At 43.2% G+C, this 27,881-nt stretch overlaps 1 protein-coding gene across 5 annotated transcripts in view; it reads right to left on the reverse strand.

Moving 5' to 3' along the window:
- Fam222b (family with sequence similarity 222 member B) overlaps positions 1-27,881 on the reverse strand; it is a 61,331-nt gene that overhangs the window by 20,017 nt on the left and 13,433 nt on the right. The window contains exon 1 of one of the 5 annotated variants that reach the window (XM_075991505.1): positions 12,347-12,580. The exons of 2 other annotated variants lie outside the window; for them this stretch is intronic. The gene's annotated coding sequence lies outside the window, so the exon portion shown is untranslated. Of the gene's footprint in view, positions 1-12,298; positions 12,615-27,881 lie in introns of those variants that run through there. 2 more of the 5 variants (XM_075991508.1, XM_075991503.1) reach the window with 2 other exon arrangements.

Raw genomic sequence — 27,881 nt, forward strand, 5'->3', positions numbered from 1 at the left:
AACTTGGGTCCTATGGACAAGCAGGCAGACTTTTCACTGCTGAACCACCTCTCCAGTTCTTTATAATAAACAGATTTTATTTGTTTGTTTTTGGGAGTGGTTCTGGGATTTGATCCCAGAGTTGTCTAGATGTCAGGCAAGCACTGCACTGTACTCCCCTCTTCCTGTCTATTTTTAGTCCATACAGCCCTGCTGGCACTGGGTGACGACTGGGTCGTCCACACTGGCCTTGAGCTTGCAGGGATGCTACTGCTTCTTCATTACAGCCTGTGCATTTCCAGGTATGAGACATCCCAACTAGCTGACCCCGCTCAGGTACACAAGTTAAAAAACAACAAATAAAAATCTAAATAGTGGTGGTGCACACCTTTACTCTTAGTACTCCGGAAGCAGAGGCAGGCAGATCTCTGCATTCGAGGTCAGCCAGGGCTAGGCAGAGAAACTCGGTCTCAAACAAACAAACATAAAAATCTTTTTTTTTTTTTTGGTTTTTTGAGACAGGGTTTCTCTGTGGTTTTGGAGCCTGTCCTGGAACTAGCTCTTGTAGACCAGGCTGGTCTCGAACTCACAGAGATCCACCTGCCTCTGCCTCCCAAGTGCTGGGATTAAAGGCGTGCGCCACCACCGCCCGGCAAACATAAAAATCAAACACACAAACAAGTCAAAGTGCTATTCTCCCCTGCCCCCATTTTTTTTGAGATGGGATCTCTCTAGTAGCCCTGACTGCCCTGGAACTCACTCTGTAGACCACACTGGCCTCGAACTCTCAGAGATCCACCTACCTCTGCCTCCCAAGTGCTGGGATTAAAAGGTAAATTTCTCCAAGGGATGAAGAAATTGTTCGGCATTTAAGAACACTGACTGTTCTTCCTGAAGACCAGGGTTCAATTCCCAGCACCCACATGGCAGCTCACAACTCTCTGTAACTCCAGTTCCAAAGGATAAGACACCCTCACACCAATGTACATTGAATAAAATAAATTTTTAAAAAACAGTATTGCCACCACAACTAGCCCTTAGTGCAACCTTTCTAGAAATTTATTTTTATATTTATTGCTGACAAAACACATTTTGGTTATATTCAGAAAAATCTATCTGTGTGTATAGACATGCATGGCAGAGTCAGAGAACAACCAGAAGTCAGTTCTTTGCTTCCACCAGGTAGGTGTAGGTACCAGACACTGAACCAAGGACGTCAGACTTGGCAGCAAGTGCCTTTTACTCATGCGCCCTCTCCTCCTGACCATGTTTTGTTGTTGTTTACTGAGATAGATCTTGTTACATGGTCCAATCTGGCCTCAAAGTCTAGGGAGCCCTCCTAGGTATGCCTCTTGAGTACTGGGATTACAGACATGTCCCAACAAGCTCAGTACTACTTTTTCCCTTGGAAAACTCCAGACCACTCAGGTTTACATAACAAGTTCCAGAACAGCCAGGAGTACATAGAGGCCCTGTAATAAAAATAGTGTGAAAAAAATCAATCAAAAAACAAACAACAAAAAACCAAAACAATTAAAATAGTGTGAAGAGACACCACAACCTGGCAACTCTTACAAAGGGAAACATTTAACTGGGGGGGGGGTGGCGACTTACAGCAGAAGTCCAGTCCATTGTCATGGTGGGACACGGCAGCATGTGCGCAGGCATGGTGCTGGAGAAGGCACTGAGAAGGAGCTGGATCCAAGGGCAACAGGAAGTGAGCTGTGTCACTGGGCATAGTTTGAGCATAGTAGACCTCAAAGGCCACTCCCACAGTGACACACTTCCTCCAACAAGGCCATACCTAATCCAACAAAGCCACACTTAATAGTGCCCCACCCCATGGGGGCCATTTTCTTTCAAACCACCCCAGTATGAGAAACCCCCTTATGAGTTATTATGCAAGGAGGCTGGGACAGGCTATTGCTCTTTGTAGTACATCAGGGCTAGACAGCAAGTCCATATTGCTGGCAAAAATCCGGTTACAAGACAGAAAAATCGAGATGGAACTGACCTGAAAACTTCCTCCCTTCTGGCTAGAGCTGCCATAGTGCTATAAGGTGATATGCATGCCGAAAGGAGAAAAGCCATCAATGGCGACCATACATTCTACAATACCAACCAACCAAGCAAGATACGCCCCTTGTACAATGAAGGCATGAAGGTTAGGGGGTCAAAGCTTTCAGACTGGATTTGGGACTTGCTCCACAGGAGGGAGTAAGACTGATATTGGAAACCTATTAAGAAGCCCATGTTTGGTGAGTCATAGGCCCTAGCAGGTAACCTGTAACAATGACTTGCTAAACAGACCTCTAAATGTTCTGTGTTTATACACACAGTCCTTCAACCTCCATCAGGAAAGGTTCTTCTGCAGTGAGCAGCAGTTAGTGAGGGACTCGTAACTAGCCAAAATGCTGAAACTAAGTGCACTGGGTTGCTCAGCCAGTGCATGTGCATCAAGCTCTCATCACAGAAGAGGGGTCCCATAAAGATGTGAGAACCAGAGGATGGGCAGGAGCGTGCAAATAAACACCATGTTCTACAAGGTCCTTGCCCTTGTGAATCCCCTGCAACTTGGTGACCTGCCCAAGATCAAGCCAACAAGATTAGTACGCGTTCCAACGGGCAACATTAATTGGACTCAGTGGGCTTTAAAAGAGGAGAAAACATGAAGTGGGGAGGGGGCCTGTTGGGGATACATGAGATGGCAAGACGGAAGAATAAAGGAGGGGAGTGCATCGTTCACACGTAAAAAATTACCAAAGAATATATGAAATACATTTTATAAACAAAACAAATTTGTCTTGTTATCATTAGAAACATGGGGTGCTGCTGAAGATTATTAGGGTTTTTCAGGATAGGATGTCCCTCTGGCTGTGTCCTGGAACCCACAAAGACCCACCTGCCTCTGCCGCTCAAGTGCTGAGATTAAAGGCATGTACCACTACAGCTGGCAGATTTTTTAAGCTTTTGATCTTTGTTTAAAAATAAAATAAAATAAAAATACTCCTGAGTTAAAATTAGGCGACAGAGCCCTAAAATACACTAAAATTTGGTTGTTCTTTCCTAGTCATCCATGAACCATGCAGCCAACAGTTCCGAAGCGCAGCACTGCTGAATGTTCTATGTGGCTCTCGTGCTATGGAAGGTTCTAAAATTAATGCGAGTGCAGCTTCGGAAAGGGATCTTGAACAATTTTTTTTTTTTGAGATGCTAGGAACTGCCCACAGGACAGACAGAATGAACCTAAGACCAACTGGGACAGACCCTGTGCTGGTGCCATGAGAGATGGAGAGCAAGCCAGCAGGCTGGTGATCAACATGTCTTCTGAGAATACTGGTCAGAGAAGAGAGGGAGCTGGAGGAATTTAAAACGAAGCCATGCTGTGCACGGCAACCCTTGCCTGCTATACTAGCGCTGGGGAAACTGAAGCAGGAGGATCCTAAGTTTGAGACCAGCCTAGGCATCAGGGCAAGACTGTCTCAAACCCACAAGATGGAGTTGGTTGTGCATCCCTTCAAAAAGAAACTAAAAGCCAAGAGGTTACGAGGAAAAAATGATCTTCTACACTGCTAGCTGGTATTAACTAAATGCATTCCAGCCGAGCTCCCGTCAGTTCGTTAGATTTGTTTCATAGACATATACCACTTCAAAACCAGGTGTAAAAGGTAGAGCACGTTAGCCAATTTGACAGAAATGAATATATTCTAAACAGACATATATCTATCAGACCATTAAAGCAGTGGGCCCCGAGGAAGTTGGGATTTCCCCAGGAATCTCATGAAAAGCCTGGGCCAGGTACCACAGAAACTCTTCTCTGCAGGAGAGATTATAAATTCAGAGACAATAATGGGCCAATGGTGTGCTGTACCATACCTTGATCAAGACTGGACCTACAATCTCACTTCAGGATCCAAGGATAGATTTATGGGTCACCAGATCTCTTGGCCTTTTTCCCAATGTGGTGGCTACACTGAATAAATCCCCCTTTTCTACCTTTTAAATTTAAATATATCTGTAACTTGTAATATATATCAGCTATAGAACATTCAAACACAATTCTACATAAAAGGAGGCGAGATTATCTGATGTGAAATTAAAGTCTAATCATACCTGAGAGATTTAAAAATTATTAATAAGTGAGGGAGTGGTGGCACACGTCTTTAATCCCAGGACTCGGGAGGCAGAGGTAGATCTCTGTGAGTTTGAGGCCAGCCTGATCTACACACATAGTTCCAAGACAGACAGGACTGTTTCACAGAGAAAGCCTGTCTTGAAAAGCCAAAAAAAAAGGGGGGGGGGGATCTAAAAATTGTAATATATTTACTGAAGGTAGATAGCCTGAAACAAACACATATATAAAGACATCAATCACTTACTGAGTCACCTTGTATCAGGTGTACCAGGTGTTGTGGTAATACTGTATATTAGGAATACAAAAGAGAACAAAATTTCCAGTGAATATGTAAATAAAATTGTTAAAAAAGAAAAAAATCAAATATGTAGATATTTAGATATGTAGATATGTAGTGGCAGACAATTTTAATCCCAACACTTGTGAGGCAGAGGCAGGAGGGTTTGAGCTTGAAGTCAGCCTGGTCTACATAGCAAGACACAGGACAACCAGGGATACACAGAAAGACTCCAACATACATACACACACACACACACACACACACACACACACACACACACACACGTTCTTATACTCACAGGTGAGCACTAGAGGAATGTTAAACACACAGAGTTGTCTCTTTAAAGGAAGAGATGTATAACTCTCTGGGGTCAGAAGTGGTTAATGGCCTATCTGTGTGGCCAAGACCACACTGGATCCTCCCACAGATCCTTATTCTGAGCTTGCAGATCTATAGAATCTCTTTAAGGAAGATATTATATGTACTTTACAAAGAGTTTCAATGTAGTCTTTTTTTTTTTTTTTTTTTTTTTTTTTTTTTGGTTTTTCGAGACAGGGTTTCTCTGTAGCTTTGGAGCCTGTCCTGGAACTAGCTCTGTAGACCAGGCTGGTCTCGAACTCACAGAGATCCGCCTGCCTCTGCCTCCCGAGTGCTGGGATTAAAGGCGTGCGCCACCACCGCCCGGCTCAATGTAGTCTTAAAGATTTTTTTTTTTCTTTTTCGAGACAGGGTTTCTCTGTAGCTTTGGAGCCTGTCCTGGAACTAGCTCTTGTAGACCAGGCTGGTCTCGAACTCACAGAGATCCACCTGCCTCTACCTCCCGAGTGCTGGGATTAAAGGCACGGCGCCACCACTGCCCGGCTTTCTTTCTTTTGATTGGTAATAGTGTCCTGACCTTTGTATTCCCTTGGCAACCAGAGGAAAAAGAAAAACAAAAACAAAAAACAACAACCAAAAAGCCCCAGCACCTCAGGGGTAAAACAGGAAGTTTTTACTTGTTGATGTATTTTTTTCAGGGCTGGGATGAAACCTAGAGCTTTGGGGATGATATGCATGCTTTTCCTTTGAGTTATTATATTCTTTTTTTTTTAAATATTTATTTATTTATTATGTATACAATATTCTGTCTGTGTGTATGCCTGCAGGCCAGAAGAGGGCGCCAGACCTCTTTACAGATGGTTGTGAGCCACCATGCGGTTGCTGGGAATTGAACTCAGGACCTTTGGAAGAGCAGGCAATGCTCTTAACCACTGAGCCATCTCTCCAGCCCTATATTCTTGTCTCTAAACAATTTCAAATAAGGTTTTTCTACATTATAGGAGAAAATAGTTAAAAATCCAGAAAAAAAACCCAAAATGGTAAAATGTTTGTAATTCTAGTAATGAGGCTCAGTTCTGCAATCTCAGTTACTCAGTATACTGAGGCAGGAGGATTGGAAACTCTGAGAAGGGAAGAAATCACAGTTCTATGTCTGACCTCACTATACTGTCTGGATGTTGGCAAAGCCTTGGTTTTCACTACCTTGGGAAATCCTGAGAATGGAATTATTGAATCATTAGATGAAAACAAATCTAGAAGTTTAAAAAAATTATTTTATAATTTATTTAGTTTTTTCAAGACAGGATTTCTTTGTGTAGCCTTGGCTGTCCTGGAACTCACTCTGCAGACTAGGCTGACCTCGAACTCACAAAGAGATTCACCTGCCTTTGCTGGCATGTATCACCACTAAAGGCGTGTGTCACCTGTCCAGCTTAAAGTAAAAATATTTAACTTAATACCAGAAATGATTCTTGAGCTAAAGAAACTCTTGGTTTAACCTATTCTGAGTTGTATAATATATTGTGAACACATTTCATTTTGAAGTATGATTTGTACTCGTTACCAAAGAACTCCTTTAAGGCAGACCCAGGCCTTTTCATTTGTCTCATAATTTGCAAATAATAAAATTTTTCATTGAGCAGAGGGCTAAGATTTTGATAACAAAAGACTGCTCAGTGCTCACAGAAAACCAAGGTTGGGGGGAAGGAAGCAAAGGCTTGTATTCTAAAGAGTTAAAAAACTTGATTTATTTGGTCGAAGAAATAAAAGATAAATCTATAATGCAAAGGTAACTTTGGGGATGAACAGATGATTCAGTGGTTAAGAGCACTGACTGCTCTTCTAGAGGACCTGGGGTTTGATTCATAGCACCAAGATGGCAGCTAACAACCCTCTACAACTTCAGTTCGAAGGCATCTAACACCATCCTCTGGCCTCTGAGGACACTGGGCATATCACAGTACACAAACATATATGCAGGCAAAACTCCCATATGCATAAAATAATCTCTTTTTTAATTGAAAGGTAACTCTGTTTTGAACGGCTCTAGCAATCCCATAATGTATTCAGTAACAAACATAGTCCAGGTAATTAATTCAGTGGCCTCCTCTTCTCTCACTGACAGACTGAACACTTCGAAGATAATCTCTCTCGCTCTATCAAGACTCAGTAGGCAGATTCATTATTTATACCCTCAATTGTTTACTGTCCTATTTTCCCATCCATCCAGGCCCAAGGGCAGTGTTATCATTGGCCCGTTTCCAAAATGAATATGGTAGCTCACTGTCTCACTAGCTACAAAACCAGAGATATTCAAACAGTGTGATCTAATAGCACAGAGCAAACTCATCCGCCACCCGACCCCAAACACAAATTCCTTGCTTAAGTGAAATCTATCTATCATTATGGTTGGCTGTTTACTTGATTAATTTATTAATTACATGTTTCTTTATGGTCTCCTTACATAGCCCAGGCCAGGCTCAAACTTAGAATCCTATCTTAGCCTGCTGATTGTTAGGATTACAGGCAGGCAGACTGGCTATGCTTAGGCACTGAATAACACACATACACACACTCAACAAGCTTTTTTTAAAAATTAACTTTTACGTGCATTGGTGTTTCTGCCTTTATTCAAGTCTAGGTTGGATGACCTAGAACTGGAGTTACAGACAGCTGTGAGCTGCCATGAGGATGTTGGAAATTGAACCCAGGCTCTCTGGAAGAGCAGTCAGGGCTCTTAACCACCCTTTTTCTGTGAATCAGCAAAAATTCTTAAAAGGCAACATCATTAGAAAGGCAGCTGTGATCCTCATCAAGAACCGACCTGTTGCCAGGTGGTGGTGGGGGGCACTTCTTTAATCCCTGCTTTTGGGGGGGCAGGCGGCAAAAAGGTGGATCTCCGTGAGTCTGAGGCCAGCCTGGTCCACTGGCACCAGACACATCTCCATAAAAATGCTTTCTGTCTCTATCTAAGCCGCACTCTAAAGCAGCATCCCCAGGTATTTTTACCTGTAAGATTTTCTTACCTTGAGTAAGTTTTCCCAGTTCTAAACTTTATCATTTCCAAGCAGATTACTATGGGAATTAAACAAAGCCACGGGTCCAATGCTTCCTCCCTTCACCTTCTCAAGGGATCACTTTATACTTCACACATTACACTAAAGTCTCCCCTTAAAGAGAACATAAGGCCTTTTTTTTTTTTTAACAATCTAAGCTGCAAGTCACAGAGATAAACAGAATGGATATAAACACATCGCTAAAGAAAATTCAGTGAGTTACTTCAACTTCAGCAGCACTGCCTCTTCAACCAGTAAACAAGTCAAAGCTTTGCATAATTGTTTCCTTGAAGATAAATCTGAGTTTCCAAGCCATTTCAATGATACCTGGAGACAAGTGCAGATACACCATTATTAGTTCTATACATAGCCTCTTGCCTCCAGGGAAAAATTCTTTGGGGAACCCCAACTAATTTGCACCACGCAAATTACTGACTGCACAACCAGACAAGAAAACAGGCTTGCTAGATCTGGAGTATAACTCAGGTGAAGTAGAGTTCTTCACCTACATGTACTGCAAAATTAATATAGTAAGAAAAGACTATAATCCCAGCCCTTGGTAGTCTAAGGCAGAAGGATCAGAATTCGAGGCCAGAGGATAGGAAATGGCTCACTGGGTAAATTCCTTGCTGTACAAGCATAAAGACATGAATCTGGGAGCCAGGCATGACGCACACCTTTGACCCCAACACTTATGAGGCAGAGTTCCAGGCCAGCCTGGTCTACGTAGAAAGCAAGTTCCAAGACAGACAGAATCACACAGAGACCCTATCTCAAAAAACAAATAAAGCAAAAGAAAGAAAGAAAGAAAGAAAGAAAGAAAGAAAGAAAGAAAGAAAGAAAGCTAAAGTCAAGCAACAACAAGATCCTGAATTTGGGTACTCTACATCCACATAAAAGCCAGGTGCAGCAGAGAATGGCTATAACCTAGCGCCAGGCGGCAGAAACAGGCAGATCTAGGAGGACGGGTGGGAGCTTGCTCTGCCCAAATCAGCAAGGTTCAGGTCTAGTAAGAATACCTCACTCAAAAAATAAGGTAAAGGAGCTGGAAGGCTCAATGGCTAACAACATTGGTTGCTCTCCCTGGGTTCAATTTCATGCACCCACACAGCAACTAACAACTACTGTCTATTAACGCTAGTTTCAGGGTACCTCATGCTCTCCTCTGGGCTTCAGGAACACTAGGCACTCACATGGTTCACGTAATATATATTCAGACAGAACGTCTATACACATAAAATAAAAATTTTTAAATCTTTGGGGGGGGGAAGGTAGCCAGTAGGTAGTGGCGCATACCTTTAATCCTAGCACTTGGGAGAAAGACAGGCGGATTTCTGAGTTCGAGATCAGCCTGGTCTACACAGTGAGTTCCAAGACAGACAGGACAGGCTCCAAAGGTACAGAGAAACCCTGTCTTGAAAAACCAAAGGAAAAAAAAAAAAGATAAAGAAGCCATTTGAAGAAAACATTTTGATGTCAACCTCTGGACTCTACATGAGGCTCCTGGACCAGAAAACCTGTCCATGCACGTGCACAGAGACACATACACCCTAAGGCCACACTGAGCTGCACAGTGAAACCTGTACATGCACACAGACACATACACCCTAAGGCCACACTGAGCTGCACGTAAGACCTGTACATGCACACAGACACATACACCCTAAGGCCACACTGAGCTGCACAGTGAGACCTGTACATGCACGTGCACACAGACACATACACCCTAAGGCCACACTGAGCTGCACAGTGAGACCCTATCTCAAAACAAAACAAAAAGCAGGGAACAAAGTATAACGTAACTTTATAAAAAGCCTTTTAAATTGTTTACACCTGAGAAGAGAAAAGAGGGTAAACAAACCAAAGCACCACAGTGGCCTTCTCACTACTTCCCCACCCTGCTAGAGAGCAAATCAAACTTCATAGGGATTATGGATCACATCTATAATCCCAGAACTGGGAAGGCAAAGGCAGATGCCCTCTTGAGTTTGATGACAGCCTGGTCAATGCATTGAATCCCAAGCCAGCCAGAACCATATAATGAGACCTGGACTCAAACAAGAAAAATAAATAGCCGGGCAGTAGTGGTGTACACCTTTAATCCCAGCACTCAGGAGGCAGAGGCCAGCCTGGTGAACTCCATCCAGAGTGAGTTCCAAGACAGGGAAGACTCTTACACAGAGAAACCCTGTCTCGAAAATAGATAGATAGATAGATAGATAGATAGATAGATAGATAGATAGATAGATAGATAGAAAGAATTTTATTCAAAACACTAGATGCCCATGATTTTGACACTGCATTTTCAGTAACTAGTTAGGTAAGACAACATCTGGAGGACCCTCTTCCCTTCCCAATGTACACATAATTCAGACTTTAGGGAATAAAAGCATAATACATAAAAAATTGCAGAGCTAACACAGGACTATTGTGACTTTCCTTTTTGTAGATAATTCTATACTAAGAATACTCGAAATGTTTTGTATATAAAATATGTGTTTGTATATGCATGTGTTTACATATATGTGGAGACAGAAAGTTCATTTCCTGGTCTGTGTTTCCATAACTGAGATGACTTCCTGTCCCATTATTTCCATTTTTCTTGTTTTAGGGCAAGGTTTCATGTAGCCCAGGTTGGCTTTGGAGTTCTAACCTTTTTTTCCCACCATTTCCCTAAAGCATCCTGGATGCTAAGCAAGCACTCTACCAACTAAGCTACATCCCAAGCCTCTTATTTTTCATCCCAATTGTTCCTGATTGGCTAGAGATAAAATAAATCATGAAGAAAAATAACTCATCCAGCTAAAATTGTAATACAGCTGTGGAATATCAATTATATCTTCAAAACTGATCTCCAGATACAACAATCATTGGAAATTAAACCTAGATTATTAAAGTAAATGAATCATTTTTATTAATATTTATAACAAAATGTTGTCAAGAAATTAGTATTCATCTCTTCTCACAGAGCTCTTTGCTAATCAACATTAAAATAACACTGGTCCCAAACACCTTTAATTGGAAATGCACAATTAAACTGGGTGGTGATGGCACACACTTTTAATCCTAGCACTTAGGAGACAGAGTCAGGTGGATCTCTGAGTTGGAGGCCATCCAGGGCTACTCAGGAAAAAAAAAAAGAAAAGAAAATGCACAATTAAAGCAAAGATAACAAGGTCCAAACGATTGCTATGATCCCAGCACAGAGGAGGCAGAGGCATATTAAGACTGTAAATTACAGGACAACCTGGCTACCAGGCCAACCAGGACTACACAAGGAGACCCATCTTGTAAAAAAAAAAAAATAGTAACAGCCGGGTGGTGGTGGCACACACCTTTAATCCCAGCACTCCGGAGGCAGAGGCAGGCAGATCTCTGTGAGTTCAAGGCCAGCCTTTTCTACGTGAGCTAGTTCCGGGGCAGGCATCAAAGCTACTGAAAAACTTTGTCTCAAAAAAAAAAAAAAAGACACACTGCTATCCAATAAGCATACCCTTTGTTCCTAAAATGTCGTTTCTGAACATTTTATCTTCAACTGATAACTTTCCTTCTATTTAAAATATGTAAACAAGTTTCTAATTTGAGCTGTAGAGACCCATTTATAGCAGAAAGAACCCAAATCTCGAGCGGTGGTGCACACCTGTTAATTCCCAGCAGTTAGGGAAGCTAAACCAGGACGGTGGTCACGCCAGCCTGAGCCTGAACTATAGAGGAGAGAGTTGCTTTTATAAATAAATGAATGAATGAATGACTATCGTAAGTTACAAAAGCAAAGGAACTCCAAAAATAAACATCGTCTAAATTGTAATGCCACAGCCACCCAATTAATAAAGATTGTGGAGAACACTTAAAAAGACAAATTAAACTATCTGTACTTTTCTGAAATATGCAGCTTTGTTGTGACAGAAACAAACCCTTCACGAATCCATGAACAGTACTGACCTATGAATATAAAACAGAGAGCAAAGGAAAAGCTGATAAAGCCTTCAAGTTCAGTAAGAATTCAAGTTTTCCTGCCCTAGCTCTTTCTCCTATAGTGTTGAGCCAATACACAAAGCCTGTGACGGTGTTCTCGGGGGAAGAGACTTTACCAGAGTTAATCGCTAACAATTATCAGGATTGCTTTTAACTATCGAGGCCGGAGGGCTGCTCCCTTTTTCCACCAGACCCTCCTCCTCTAAGATTACTGCTGCTGATTAAGCCCGACCCAGAGGGGAGAATAAGGGCAGCCTTAATAAACGCAGATGCTGTATAGTTTAAAAAACCCAAGCCTGGGTTTTATCTTTCCCCCTCCGGTTTGCTGCATCAGACACCATATAAAAAGGGCTCCTCTTTTTTCCATCTGAGCAATTTACTACGCGGCCGACATCTACACATCAGTAAAAAGAGATTAAGTGTCCTGAATCTCCTTAACCAGCTGCAGGGGTGAGATGAAGAGACAGAAAGAAGGATGAAAGGGAGAACAGGAAAACAAAAACAAGGTGATGAAGCGTAGAGATCATACTTCCCATTCCATTACCCCTTTCTTACAAGGTTAAGTCGGCTAAAGTCCGGGTGGCGTTAGGAAAACACACACACCTTGCGCCCTGGGCAGGAGGAGAGGTTGGCTCTGCAGCGCTCAGTGGGGCTCCGGGCTCCGCCCCACCGGCCTGGGACAGTGCAGCCCTGCTCGCCCTGGTCCAGGAAGGACAGAAGAGAGGTGGCTTCCAGCGGCTCTGGCAGGGGGAGGGGGAGACGGCTACTCCCGGTGCCAGGCTCACCGAGAGCGCTGCACTCCGTGGTGCGCCGACACCCCCTCCCCCAGCCGGCTCCGGCTTGCTCCCCTCCGCCGCCGGAAGCCAGCCCCGCCCCCTCAACTCCATCCCCGCTCTTTGCAAGCTCCCTCCTGTCTACACAGCCAATCGTCAGCCAAGGAACCAGCAGAGCGACTTGCCACACAGCCAACTGGGGAGGCCCACTGGGAGGTCAGTCGCCGGGGATAGGCCAGCTACCCGCCGCCCCGGCCCCGGCACGGCTCCTCTTTGTTAGCGCTGCCCCCATCTCTCCTGGTGCCCACACGGAAACTAGGAATGTAGCCTCCAGCAGCCAGGCAGGTGTTGCCGCGCCCGCCGCCTCGCCAGCTCCTCCACCCACTCTAGACCTGGTACCAAGAGTGACCAGCTCTCAGGTGTTTCCTGCCAGAACACTTCAGACTTCCAAACCAATTAACCACCGGAAAACACCCATCTACAAAAGGGAAGCTCTCTTCACGCCCTCAATGAATTTACCTTCCTTTAGTCAGCCTAATCAACTGCATTCTGTCAAAATGGTGGAAAGATTTAGGTATTAAATCAACTGCATCAATTTTACCTGTTGGAAATTCCTGCTCTCCCTGGGGGAAACTGGGGATGGGGAAGGAGAGTACTGAGAAAGTATTGTGCCTGGAAGTTGGTGGAGTTGGGGAGGAGGGCAACATAACAAATCTTCTGCAGAAATAAAAGGAAACATGCAAAGATCACGAAGTTGGCTTCAACCTGTATCAGATCCAAAGCATGTACATACAATAATCCTCAGATGATCATTTCCTTATCAGATCTCGTATAATTAAGAAACGGAAGAATCAAGTCTCCTTAAAATAACATACGTAACCTTGCTTAAAACACAACACTGACATTGCATAACTGGAAGTCTATACCCAAACTTTAATTGCTAATGCCAGTTTTGGGGACACACTGTGGCCGGGATGGAATATGCTAAAAACAGTATGGTCTAATTGCTTGGGTTGTAGTATGGAATTCACTTAGCAAAAACAAAGAGTGGGTGTACTGGGGGTGTGTTTGGTTGTTAGAATGCTTGCTTAGGATACAGTAAGTCCAGGTTCAGGCCTCAGAACCCTAGGCATAGTGTAGAGAGAAGCAGGAAGATCAGAAGCTGGAGGCCACCCTAGGCTTTAAGAAACCTGGGGAGGAGGTGGGTGTTGAGAGCGCGTGGGCCACCCAGTGGCAGCGCAGCAATATTAACTAATGTAAGGCCATGGGCTCCGTCCCCAACACAAGAACAGGTGAGAAGGTAGGAGAGGAAGCCGGGAGGAGGGGGAAGACCAGAGAGAGATATAGGTCATCATTTCTGTGCAGCATTCTTGTAATTAATTGCAAACTGAACTGCATCACATTCTCCAACCCCATTTACTTCTTCACCGATAAAACTGAAAACAAAGCAAGGGCGTAGCTCAGTGGTAGAGCACATTTTGCAAATTAAATAAATAATACAAGTAAGAGAAAAAGAGCCAAGTATGGTGGGCTGCAGTTAGGTCAGCACGCAGGAGGTAAAGGCTGAACTCCAAGCTCAAGGCCACCCCGGTCTACATAGCCAAAGGGCTTCATATAGACAAGTTTTCTCAAAAAGAGAAAGGGCTGAACAGATGGCTCAGTTGTCCAATTCCCAAAACCAATATGGTTGGTCACAACCATCTCTAACTTAAGTTGCATGGAATCCAACGCCCTCTTCTGGCTTCCACAGGTTCCAGGCACACACAATGCAGAGACATACATATATACAGGCAAAACACCCCTACACATAAAAGAATTAAAAAAAAAAGTCAGGTATAGTGGCACATGCTTTTAATCCCAGCACTCAGAAGGCAGAGGCAGGCGAACCTCTGTGAGTTAGAGGCCAGCTTGGTCTACATAGCCAGTTCCAGGACAGAACTGGCTACAAAACAGAGACTATGTCTCAAAGAAACTAAGTTGTATTCTGTGTGTGTGTGTGTGTGTGTGTGTGTGTGTGTGTGTGTGTATGAAAATCAGAGGGTGAGGAATCATTCCTCTACTACTCCTTTATTTTGTGTATGTGCCTGAGTATATGTATGAGCATCACCTAGATACAAGTGCCCTTGGAGTCCAGAAAAAGGCATCAGATCCCCTGGAACTGGAACTGCAGGCAGTTGTGTTTGCCTGCATGTATGTCTATGCACCACATGTGTGCTGGTGGAAAAGGCCAGAAGAGGGTGCCAGATCTGCTGAAACCAGAGTTACAGACCATTATGAGCTGCCAGAGACCGAAACCTGGGTCCTGCAAGAGTAACAATGCTCTTAGCTGCTCAAGTGCTCTACAGCCCTTCCTTTAGGTTTTGAAGTGGAGTTTCTCACTAAACCTGAAGCTTACCAACCCAGCTACTCTAGCTGGCCAACGAACTTCCGACAACCCTGTTTTTATCCCATTGCCCAAGTTCTGGGGTTGCAGATATCTTTCAGGTGGATTCTGGGGATTCTAACTCAGGTCGTCATGCCTGCTAGGTAGGCAATTTACCAACTGAGCCTTCTTCCCCATCAGAGATCCATCTACAAGAATATATAACCCCATAAACTAACCTTTCTTTGGGAATCATTTTGTTCACTCATTCACACATATTAAAAAATTACGATGTTCCTCAGTGCCAAAAATGCTATTAAACCCCTGTAATAAAAATATAAATGAGGGCCAGGGATGCGGCTCAATGGGTAAAAGGGCTTGCCAACAAACCTAATGGTCTGAGTTTGATGCCCAGGATACACATGGTGGAAGTTGACCCTTGACCTCTACACATGCAGCAGTTGCACGTGTGCATGGCCCCAAATAAATAAAGAAATAAAGCAAGCAAGCAAGTGAAATTTACTCTTTTATTTTGTTTCAGAGACAGGATCTCACTATGTTGACATGGCTGGCCTATATGATTTGCTTTGTAGACCACGTTGTCCTGGAACTTACAAAGACCTCCCTGCCTGTCTCTTCAGTATCCAGCAACATTTCTTTTCTTTCTTTCCTTTTTTTTTTTAATTCATTTATTTTTATTTTACAAGCATTGGTGTTTTGCCTGTATGTCTGAGGGTGTCAGGTCCCCTGGAACTGGAGTTATAGACAGTTGTGAGCTGCCATGTGGGTGCTGGAAATTGAACCAGGTCCTCTGGAAAAGCAGCCAGTGCTCTTACCCACTGAGCCATCTCTCCAACACCCCCAGTAACACTTCTTAGATAATAATAGTAACTTGGGTGTCGTGGTTCATTACTATAATCCCAGCACTGGGGAGGCTGAAGTAGAAATGCCAGGACTCTCCAAAGCCATAAAACAAGAGCACTATAACAATTAGCTTACCACAGACACATTTGTTAACTCTTTTTTGTTTTTGTCTATGAAACAGGGTTTCACTATGTATCTCTGACTGGTCTTGAACTCACAAAAATCCTCCTGTCTCTACCTCCCAAGCACTGGGGGTGGCGCACATCTTTAATCTCAGTACTCAGGAGGCAGATGTAGGCTAATCCCTGAGTTTGAGGTCAACCTGGTCTACAGAATTAGAACAAACAGCCAGGTCTATTTGCCTTATCTCAAAAATAGTAAATTAATTTAAAAAGAGAGGGAGAGAGAGAAATCTAAACATATCAAGAGAGATCCTGGAGCTGAGCATGGCGCCTTAAGCCTCTAATTCCTCAATTGAGGAGATATTTGAGTTCAAGGAAAGCCTGGGATTATATTGTAAATTCCAGGCCAGCATATAACAAAGTAAAACCCTGTCTAAAACAGAAGAAAACTGATGGAGGAAGGTCATTGGTTAAATAAAAAGAAGCTGCTTGGCTCTCATTGGTTAGGAGATAGGTGGGAGGAGTAAACAGAACAAAAATGCTGGGAGGAAGAGGAAGTGAGGCCAGACTCCACAGCTCTCCTCTCCTGAGCAGACGCAGGAGAGACCCCATGCTACCTGCTCCAGGGATGCACGCTATGAAGCTCCGACCCAGGATGGACTTAGGCTAGAATCTTCCCGGTAAGACCGGTGCTATACAGATGATAAGAAATGGGCTAGCCCAGGTGGGAGAGTTAGCCTAGAAGATGCTAGGTAGAAATGAGCCAAGCAGTGTTTAAATGAATATAGTGTCCGTGTAATTATTTCGGGTAAAGCTAGCTGGGCAGGGCAGACGGCTGGGGTGTTGGGGGCGCAGCCCCGCCGCCACCCATATTACTACAGAAAACAAATAAACAAAAAGGACACCTTAGTTGGCAAATCATTTCTGCAACTAAATATTCAAAAATCCACGGAAAAGACATTAACTGATAAGCCAGAATAAAAGCTTGAAGTCAGAGAGGGTGATCAAACGGAACACTATGTGGTATAAATTTTCCCTAATCCTCGGAAGGTCCCTATGTTTGTGGTTTAGGAGGCTTGGGCTGTGTGTGTGCTGGGTTGGGGGGATAAGTTGTTAGTTAATTGCTCATACTGATGGGGTAGCACATGGTAGAAAATGAAAAAAAAGCCAACATCTTGAAGAAGTTTCACACACATACACAAAATGAGACAGCAAACTTGCGAATCAAGCATGATTTGGCATCTTTAAATACAGAGCCAGTTTTCTTTAGCACCAAAGCCAATGGCTTCTCCTGTAGATAAAATGGCTCAGTTCCTGAAAAGCCCTGGACGCTGTTTCCCCACAATCCCAGAATCTGTCAGAAGACAGAAAACAAAAAGAAGGCTGTGCCAGCCAGAAAAAGCAAATTATAACCAACACAGAGCCAAACTTGATTTCAGACAGAAGGAGCTGTTCAATGTGTCTCTGAAAGAGGAGAAACAAAAGAAGCTTACCATTGCTCCAATAACCAAGGGCAAGCAACTAATTTAACCAAACACTGTGTTGAATTAGCATTTGCTGCAAGAGGCAGCCTTCTCACTTCCTATTCATAGCCTAAAAGGGTATTTGCAATGCTTATTAAGAAGAGTTGATGCCAACAATATACAAAAATTTTTACATGCCAGAAGAAAATAATGTAAGAAAGAGAACAGAAGCAAAGGAGAAAAGTACTCAAGGAGCATGAACTATTCAGTCAGTAAGAAATACAGCCAAGGACGGAGTAGAAAGAATAACAGGCCTAAGATCCCAGCACTTGATAGAGTCAGGAAGGTCTGAAGTTCAAGGTCATCTTGAACTATGAAGGGAGTTTGAGGCCAGCCTAGACCAGAGACCCTTTTAAAAACATGGGGTGGGTGGCCCACCTGAGAGAGGGCTCAGTGGTTAAGAATACTTATTCTTGCCTCTGGAGGCAGAGGCAGGCAGATCTTTGTGAGTTCGAGGCCAGCCTGGTCTACAAGAGCTAGTTCCAGGACAGGCTCCAAAGCTACAAAGAAACCCTGTCTCAAAAAAACAAAACAAACAAACAAAAAAAGAATACTTATTCTTGCAAAAGACCAGGGTTTGGTTCCCAGCACGACCAATGTAATTCAACAACCTAAAACTTCAGTGTCTGAGGCCTCTTCTGACCTCTGCAAGCACCAAGATACACAAATGGTACACATAAACACACACAGGCAAAATGCTCATACACATAAAAGAAAATAAATCTAAAAAGGAAAGCAAGCAAGTGTACTTGGTAGAGCTTCATGCAAGTTAATACATGCTACACGGAGCCACATGCTCAACTCTGTTTACCTTCTCTATTAAGACATCCAGGCTGGCCTTATATCCCAGCCTTTCAGTCCTTCAAGGAAGGAGGCCTTAGCCTTCCAAGTAGCTTACAGGTTTGTTGCTACTAGGCTAGGGCACGGTCCCTTTTTTCTAGGCACCGAGTAAGCAGGTACGCACACATGCACAAACGCACACAACCAAATAGAATTAGATTACAGAAAAGCAGGCAGTCTTCACATCAAAAAAGAAACCTAAGATTTTGTCCCTGATTTAGGAGGCAACGGAGACCAGGTGTGGTTGAATACATCAAGAACAAGGAAAAGGATCAGTGGTTCAAGGCCAGCTTAAGCTACACAAAACCCAGTATTTAAAAAAGAAGAGGGGCCGGGCGGTGGTGGCGCACGCCTTTAATCCCAGCACTCGGGAGGCAGAGGCAGGCGGATCTCTGTGAGTTCGAGACCAGCCTGGTCTACAAGAGCTAGTTCCAGGACAGGCTCCAAAACCACAGAGAAACCCTGTCTCGAAAAACCAAAAAAAAAAAAAAAAAAAGAAGAGGGGAGGGCTGGAGAGATGGCTCAGCGGTTAAGAGCATTGCCTACTCTTCCAAAGGTCCTGAGTTCAATTCCCAGCAACCACATGGTGGCTCACAACCACCTGTAATGAGGTCTGGTGCCCTCTTCAATATTCACAGAAAGAATATTGTATACATAATAAAAATAAATAAATATTTAAAAAAAAGAAGAAGAAGAGGGGAGGGAAAGGAGACATAATGGAATGAGAGAGAAATACCAATTCAGAAGATTCAAAGATTCAGCTCCAACCTATATAAAACCAGTATCTTCATGTCATCTTATTCTAAAATTAGTGATAACGGGTCCCTATTCTGTAAGCAATGCACAGGATCCCAACTGACCTATAAGCAGAATAAAGTTCAGTCTCACCACCTAAGTAATGATTTCACTTTCCTTCATCAGGTCTAGACTACATCCTTATTGTTAATATCCCTCTAGAGGCTAAGAAAAGTTGTCCAACAGATTCAAATTTCAGGCAGGCCCCAAGTACGTTATAAGACAACGATGCCGCTGAGTCTGTATTTAGACTCAGGTGTGGAACAAAGAGTGCTAATTTTACCTGAAATTGTACCATGTGCCCTTCTTTAAATACTAACTGAAACAGTAGCCTAACTCAGTGGCTCTCAACCTTCCTAATGCTGTGACCCTTTAACACAACTCCTCCCTTTGTGGTGACCCCAACCATAAGACTGTTTTCATTGCTATTTCATAACTGTAATTTTGCTAGCATTATGAATCATAATCATATTTGAAGGCAGAGGTTTGAGAAAGGAACTGTGATCCACAGGTTGACAGCCACTGACCTAACGGCACTCACTATCAGTCAAAATGTTTTTCAGTGTTTTTTAGTGTTTCTATTGACGGGCTATGAAGCTTTAAATATAGACAACAAAACACCCCAAATAAATTAGTATACACTCCACCTTGAAAGGTACCACAGGGCAGCAATCATCCCTCTGCTTGAGTCAAAAACTAAAAGGATAAAAATCATATAAAAGGGACTGGCGGAATGGCTCAGTGGTTAAGGTCCTTACCCCACAAGCCCGATGACACCTTGAGTTAAATCCCTGGAACCTATGTATGGATGGAAAGCACTGGCCTATGGAGCTGTCCTCTGATTACACATGCACTTGAGTGTTCACACACACAAAGATGAAGTCTGAATTTTTTTCCCAAATGAAAAAAAATCTGTAATAGGAACCCCATAAAAGTGATATTATAATAAATCTCTAGAGAAATATGTCTTTAATAAGAAGTTGCTTCATTATGGTGTCATAATTGACACAGTCTAGAAATTAGGGTAGCAATATCTTTTCACGAATTCTGAGCTATTTTTCCTCAAATAGTATTAAAAAAAAATATCACCTTTCTCAAAAGGAACTTAAGCCTCTAGCAGACATCATGCCGCTAATTTTCACAACATCCCAATAAAGAACTATTATTTAACATTTAAATCACACTTGAACTTGCAAAAGTGTTTTACAATTATTTTCATTAATAGTCATACCTCACAACCACCCACTGTGAGTGAGCTAAACTGGTCTTGTCATCCTTATTTGACAGCTGAGAAAACTGCTGCATCCTAAGGCCAAGGTCAAGCCTGTTTACTTTCCCAAGGCCAGGACCTAAACCTTAAGTCACATTCACTTACCCATTAGATGTATTGCTCATAGCCCCAATGACAGCAGGCTTTTACAAAGAAGAACGTCATTTAAAACACTAAATCGAAATGTTGGGAAATTGTAATACTTCGGCAAAAACACAATAACCACTTAGAATACAAATAGGTAAGGGTTTAATAACAATTTCAAGAAGTATTTAAAACAAACAAAATACTGAGTCAGATATGGTTGCTCATGCTGGTAATCCCAGCCCACTAAAGAGGTTGAGGCAGAAGGATTATAGTTAACTGAGCCTGCCTGAGTTAAAGAGTAAGACCCTGTCTCAGAAGGGAAAGAAAACTAGGCCTGATGCCACAACTGTAATCCTAGCGTTAAGGAGGCTAAGGCAGGAGGATCGCTAGTTCTGGCCACTTTGGGGTACATAGCCAGGGCTATTTAAAAGAAAACTGGCTTGGTGGCACTAGCCTGTAACCCTGGCACTCAGGATAGGAATAACACAGCAGGAGGATCAGTAATTCAGGCCTCACTCAGCTATCCTGTGAAAGCCAACCTGCACTCCACAACACCACCTAAAAGAATTAAAAACAAAACAACATTAGGGGCTGGAGAGATGGCTCAGTGGTTAAGAGCACTGGCTGTTCTTCCAGAGGTCCTGAGTTCAATTTCCAGCAACCACATGGTGACTCACAACCATCAGTAATAAGATTTGGTGCCCTCTTCTGGCCTGCAGGAGTATATGAAGGCAGAACAACAACAAAAACATGGGAGGTGGCAGAGCCAGATCCTCAAAAACTAACAAGTATAGTGCCAGCAGCGCTCAGGAGGCAGACAGTAGGACCTCTAAGTTCAAGGAAAGTGACATGTCTTTAATCTCAGTACCGCAGGGGCAGGAGGATCTCTGTAATCTATAATCATACTGATCTACACAGTCAGCCCTTGCTGGGGGTGCAGGCTGGGAGTGCAGGGTGGAGATGGAGAACAAGGAAGACACTGTGGCAAACACTAAACAGGTACCAAGGGGGAAGGGACTGCAGCTCTAGCTCACAGATAAAATGTCTGCCTAGCATGGTACAGGTTCTGGGTTTCATCCCCAGCACTGATGAATCAACAGAGAGAAGAACTGGCTTCCAAACAAAATGTCATTGTTTTTTATGAAAAAAAAATTAAAAAAAAAAAAAAAAAAGGTTAGGGGCTGGAGAGATGGCTCAGAGGTTAAGAGCACTGCCTGCTCTTCCTAAGGTCCTGAGTTCAATTCCCAGCAACCACATGGTGGCTCAAAACCATCTGTAACAGGGTCTGGTGCCCTCTTCTGGCCTGCAGGCATACACACAGACAGAATATTGTATACATAATAAATAAATATTTAAAAAAAAAAAAAAAAAAAAAAAAAGAAAAAAAAAAAAAGGTTAAATGCATGTTTCATTTCCTCCTAATTCCACCGCACTCGTCCCTCCGGTGAACAGCTTTAGACAAAGTCACAGTAATCTCCAGGTTATCAAACCCCTTAAGTATTTCTGTTCTTACCTGAACCTCGATAGCATCCACTACAGTTGACTAATCTTCCTGTAAAACATTTTTGCTCCCCTCAGTCGACGTCTCAGGTTGACCTGAATTCATGACTTTCCTGCCTCAGCTAAGTGCACCACCAGGCCCAGCTCTTCTGGACTAACTTGTATGTAGAACTTCCCTGAATTGTTTTGCTTTGTTTTCTTTTTTCTTTGTTTGCTTGTTTTTTGTTTTTGTGTTTTTCAAGACAGTGTTTCTCTGTAGCTTTGGAGCCTGTCCTGGAACTAGTTCTGTAGACCAGGCTGGTCTCGAACTCACAGAGATCCGCCTGCCTCTGCTTCCCTAGTGCTGGGATTAAAGGCGTGCGCCATCACCTCCCAGCTTGTTTTGTTTTCAAGACAGGGTCTCTGTCCTGGAACTCACTCTGTAGACCAGACTGACCTCGAACTCAGAGTCCCAGGGGATCAAAGGCAGGCATCACCACCATCCAACTACTTCCCTGGATTTATTTCTACCTGACCTCGAGCTGCTTTTTTCTCAAGCTTCTCTGCTCTAGCCACAGCCTCTTCAGTGCCCTCCTGATTTAATTCTGTAACTTCGAATTCATCCATATGCTGAGAACTTCCAGTCTGAAATCCCAGCCCCTATTTCTCCCTGGAAATGCCATGTTTTTCCATCCAACTATATATTTTAAGCATCTTGAATCTGGAATGACTAAAGCCAAATCCTTAACAAATATATTCTGCCAGTTTTATCCTGGTAAATGAAAAGCAAGGCCCCTTACTCACCTAGCCCCACCCACTAGCCCTCTTCTGTCCACATCCTCAACTGTGATAAGGCCCAATCAGGCCCTGTCAACTCCATTTCCAAAGACACACTCTGTCTACATCTCTACTGCTTTTCTACCATCACTCCATCCACTTGGCCATCAACTTAACTCTAGTCTACATTAATATATGTCTGTCTTTAATTATATCTATTTATTAGACACAATTTATTATGTCTATAATGAATATGCCACTAGTCTTGAGCCTCTGTACAACTCATTTTCATACAGCAACAATAATATTCTTTCTAATCACAAGCCAGCTCACATCATTCTCCCTCCTCCAAAGAAAGAATATGCCCTGGCTGTCTTAGTCTTCCTCTGCTGCTGCCATTAGACCCCATGGCCAAAGCAGTTCACTGCAGACTCAGAGGGTGGGCCCACAACCATCCTGGTGGGGAGCGTGGCCGCAGGCAGGCATGGTGCTAAAGCAGTAGTTGAAAACTTACTTCTGATAATCAGGAGGCAGAGAGAGCTAAACTGGGAAATAGCTTGGGTTTATGAAATCTCAAAACCCACCCATAGTGACACACTTCCTCCAAAAAAGGTCACATTCCTAATCTTTTCCAAAGAGTTCCATCAACTGGGAACCAAGAGTTCAAATATGTGAGCCTATAGGGCCAGCCTCATTCACAGCACATACCCCTTTCAAGCCTGTTTCACCTTGGATCACTCTCCCTCCAAGTCAAACCACACTGCCCTTTTTCTGTTCCCGCAGTCCAGCACACCCATTCTTTCCTAGCTAGGGGCTTTACACTATATTCTGCTGATTTGCAAAGCCTGTAAGATGTTAACCATCAAATTCGCACAGCTGTTCTCCCAATCAGAGCTAGCTGTATGTTCATCCTCTCCCACACCCACTTTTGTTCTCTATAGAGTATGAGCTCTGTTCTGACCTGGAACGTGCTATATAGACCAGGCAGGCCTCGCATTCACAGGAATCCACCCTAGCACTGGGACAGAAATCTCCGTCAACAAATGGCATCAATGTGGACAACTAAATCCACTTAAAATCCGAGACAGTTTGGGAAGGAATTCTAGACACAAAAAGAACAGAGTTAAGCATGGCTTCTTAGCAGCATTTTCTCAGATGGGCTCTGTTTGCTAGAGGAAAGCATGTCTCATTTAAGAGAGGCTTTCTGACTCAGCTTTAGCTGCAAAAACCTTGCAACTCTTTTAAGAGGCCCCACCAGGCTGGGCAGTGGTGGCGCACGCCTTTAATCCCAGCACTGGGGAGGCAGAGGCAGGCGTCTCTCTGTGAGTTCGAGGCCAGCCTGGTCTACAAGAGCTAGTTCCAGGACAGGCTCCAAAACCACAGAGAAGCCCTGTCTCGAAAAACCAAAAAAAAAAAAAAAAATTAAGAGGCCCCACCACAAAACACTTAAATGGTGTTTATGAATAGCCAACAGCATGCTTCTTGGTGGTGGCAGGAACCTTGAAACTCCATAGAGTTGTGGCAATAAACATGGCTCTGGCCAGTACCTCTGCCATAAGGCTAGACTCTCAGAAAGCTACGGAATGAGGTGGATCTAGCTATCAAAGCCAACGGCTTTAATCCTACCCATATTGCTTAGCAAATTGAAGACTCATGTCAGGAAAAGAGAGATATACAGGAAAGATAGATTTTAACAACAACAAAAAAACTCTAAAGGGTTTACAATGTGTTTAAAACTATATGTAGGCTCAGGAGAAAAAAGAAAATGAATAAAGTGCTTAAAAAAAGAAAGAGAGAGAGAGAGTGTGTGTGTAGTTGGGTGTGGGGGTACACACCTTTAATTCCAACATTTGGGAGGCAGAGGCAAATGAATCTCTGTGAGTCCAAGGACAGCCTGGTCTACAGAGTGAGTTCCAGAACAGCCAAAGATACACAAAGAAACCCTGTCTTAAAAACCAAAAAATAGGGGGCTGGAGAGATGGCTCAGTGGTTAAGAGCATTGCCTGCTCTTCCAAAGGTCCTGAGTTCAATTCCCAGCAACCATATGGTGGCTCACAACCATCTGGAATGAGGTCTGGTGCCCTCTTCTGGCCTGCAGACATACACACAGACAGAATATTGTATACATAATAAATAAATAAATATTTAAAAAAAATAAAAAAGAAATAGTGTAATGGTCTATCCTGTCCCTTTAAGAGGCAAGCCCTGCCCACTCCCTCCCTGATCCACCACCAAGGCAGGCAGATCTTCCTTCTACTTCTGGCCTGAGCTCTCTTCCTTTCCATCTCTCTCCCAAAAAGGTAGCTGCTGCCATGGCTCTCTCCACCGCCCCCCCCCCCCCGTTCTGGTTCTCTCTCTCTCTGCTCTTCCCCCATCTCCCCTTCTCCCCCTTTCCCTTACCACTCCATAACCCACCAAATAAATACCCAATTCCTCTGCATGGCATGCCTATCCATCTGTCTCTCACCCGCCACATGGCCCACTGTGGTCTGGGGACCTGCTGCCCATTGCTACCACTCAGGGACCTACAGCGTTTCTGCTGCTACATCCCTCAGAGAATAGCACCCTTTCACTTAAACCCTACCAAATAAGAGTTTAAAATAAAGCTACCCGATGATGGAAAATACACAGAGAATCTGGATATTGTATGTTATTGTGCTGCATTTGAATTGTTTGATGGCTGAGGAAGGATCAACGGTTCCTAAAAGACATTTGATATAAATGCTGCTGGATTAATCCAACCTATACATTTTGAAAATGCTTTGACTTTAAAATATAAGTCAAGGGGGGCTGGAGAGATGGCTCAGCGGTTAAGAGCATTGCCTGCTCTTCCAAAGGTCCTGAGTTCAATTCCCAGTAACCACATGGTGGCTCACAACCATCTGGTAATGAGGTCTGGTGCCCTCTTCTGGCCTGCAGGCATACATGCATACAGAATATTGTATACATAATAAATAAATATAAAAGTAAAATAAAATATAAGTCAAAAGATATGTTACTTTGGAGGAGAAGTTTTGCTTTTGTCTCCACAGGAAATGAGAGGCTGTGGATTCATTCTGGCTTTTAAAAAAGATCATGTTTGATTAAGGAAGACAGCCCTGATAAATCTCTGATAGGAGTAGATGGCCCAAATGTCTGAGTTCTACATCCAGAACAATTTCAAAACTGCTGGCTGAAATAATCAAGCCTCACAGAATACTCCAGTCAGGATTTGATCATAATTCAAAATTTTCTTTAGGTCCCCATAAGATTATCAGTGCCCTCAATCAGCAGGAAGTAGTCTAGAAAACTATGCCCACATTCCCAAAAAAAATGGATTAAATGGATTATCGATGTTTGTCTTTGTTTAGAGTGTTGGTTGCAAGTTGTTATGGATAATAGTAAGGAAGAAAGCTAAACAAAGGAGATTAGATTCAGAGTTTTTGTTTTGAAAAAAGGGGGTGGGGAAGTGCTGTGGGACAATGATCTTATATTCTGTAAAGATTTGTCAGTTGTACTGCTTTAATAAAATACTGATTGGGCAGTAGCCAGGAAGGAAGTATAGGCTAGGGAGCCAGAACAGGAGAATTCTAGGAAGAGGAAAAGCTGAATCTGGAGTCATCATTCAAACACAGAGGAAGCAAGATGATAATGCCTTACTGATAAAAGGTACCAAGCCTGTGGCTAACATAGATAAGAATTATGGGCTGGGCTGGAGAGATGGCTCAACACTTAAGAGCACTGCCTGCTCTTCCAAAGGTCCTGAGTTCAATTCCCAGCAACTACATGGTAGCTCACAACCATCTGTAATGAGGTCTGGTGTCCTCTTCTGGTCTTCAGGCATATACACAGACAGAATATTGTATCCATAATAAATAACTAAATAAATATTTTAAAAAAAAGAATTATGGGCTAATATAGGTTATAAGAATTAATAAGAAGTCTGAACTAATAGGTTAACCAGTTTATAATTAATGTAGATCTCTGTGTTTCTTTGGGACTGAACAGCTATGGGGCCAGGTGGGACAGAAACTACTGTCAACAATGGGGTACAATTAGCTACCATATCTCATTTGCTGATTTCTAAAAATTGTCTGTTTACCCTCATTCACTAGAATACAAGCTCCAGGATAGTAGAGATTTTATCTCCCTTCCCCAAGACAGGTTCTTGTTATTAGCATCCAAGTGCTAATTTGGATCTCTTATTTATTTATTTGGGTCTCTTAATTATTTGTTTCTTTGTTTGGATGGGTATTGTCTGCCTGTATGTCTGTGCACTATGACTGCAATACCTTCAGAGGCCAGGAGAGGGCCTCAGACTCCTGGGACAGGTGATTTTATCACTGTATGGGTAATAGGAAGAAGGGTCATCCTGAAGAGCAGCCAATGCTTTAACCATAAAATTATCTCTCCAGGGGGCTGGAGATATGGCTCAGTGGTTAAGAGCACTGCCTGCTCTTCCAGAGGTCCTGAGTTCAATTCCCAGCAACCACATGGTGGCTCACAACCATCTGTAATGAGATCTGGCGCCCTCTTCTGGCCTGCATGGAAGCAGAATGTCATGTATACATAGCAAATAAATAAATTAAAAAAAAAATTATCTCTCCAGTCCCCTCAAGAGGGGGTCTCATATTCACAATCCTCCCGCTTGAATCTTCTAAATGTTGAAATTACAGAGTGTTAGAATTATGGGTACAGGCCACCAGACCTCAAAAGACAGTAGAAATTCAATACATGGTGAGGTACCACTGAAGCTAAGAGAGAGAGAGAGAGAGAGAGAGAGAGAGAGAGAGAGAGAGAGAGAGAGAGAGAGAGAGAGAGAGATATCGAGATCCAAGTATAGTGTTATGCCCCGGGAGCCCCAGCATTTGGGGTAATGAAGCAGGAGGGCTGCCACAAGTTCAAGGCCATCTTGATCTACACTGAGAGCTCTAAGCCCTCAGAGACATCTCTTAAATAAAGTAGACCTGAGAAATGGCTCAGAGGCTAAGAGTGAGAAATGTGGCAGCCCGTGGTTGGTGGCAAACACCTTTAATTCCAGCACTCCGGAAGCAGGGAAGCGGTAGCAGGCAGATCTCTGAGTTCAAGTGTGACCCACAGAGCAAGTTCCAGGACAGGCGGGGCTACACAATGACAACAATAACAACTAAAACAAACAAACAAGAAAACCACTACTAACAAGAGATGGTGAGCAAAGGCCGCCGCCAAGACTCATAAACTAGTGCTCTCTTTAAGACTCATAAACTAGGGCTGGAGAGATGGCTCAG

Source organism: Microtus pennsylvanicus, chromosome 11, assembly GCF_037038515.1.
Source record: "Microtus pennsylvanicus isolate mMicPen1 chromosome 11, mMicPen1.hap1, whole genome shotgun sequence".
NCBI classification, from domain to species: Eukaryota; Metazoa; Chordata; class Mammalia; order Rodentia; family Cricetidae; genus Microtus; species Microtus pennsylvanicus.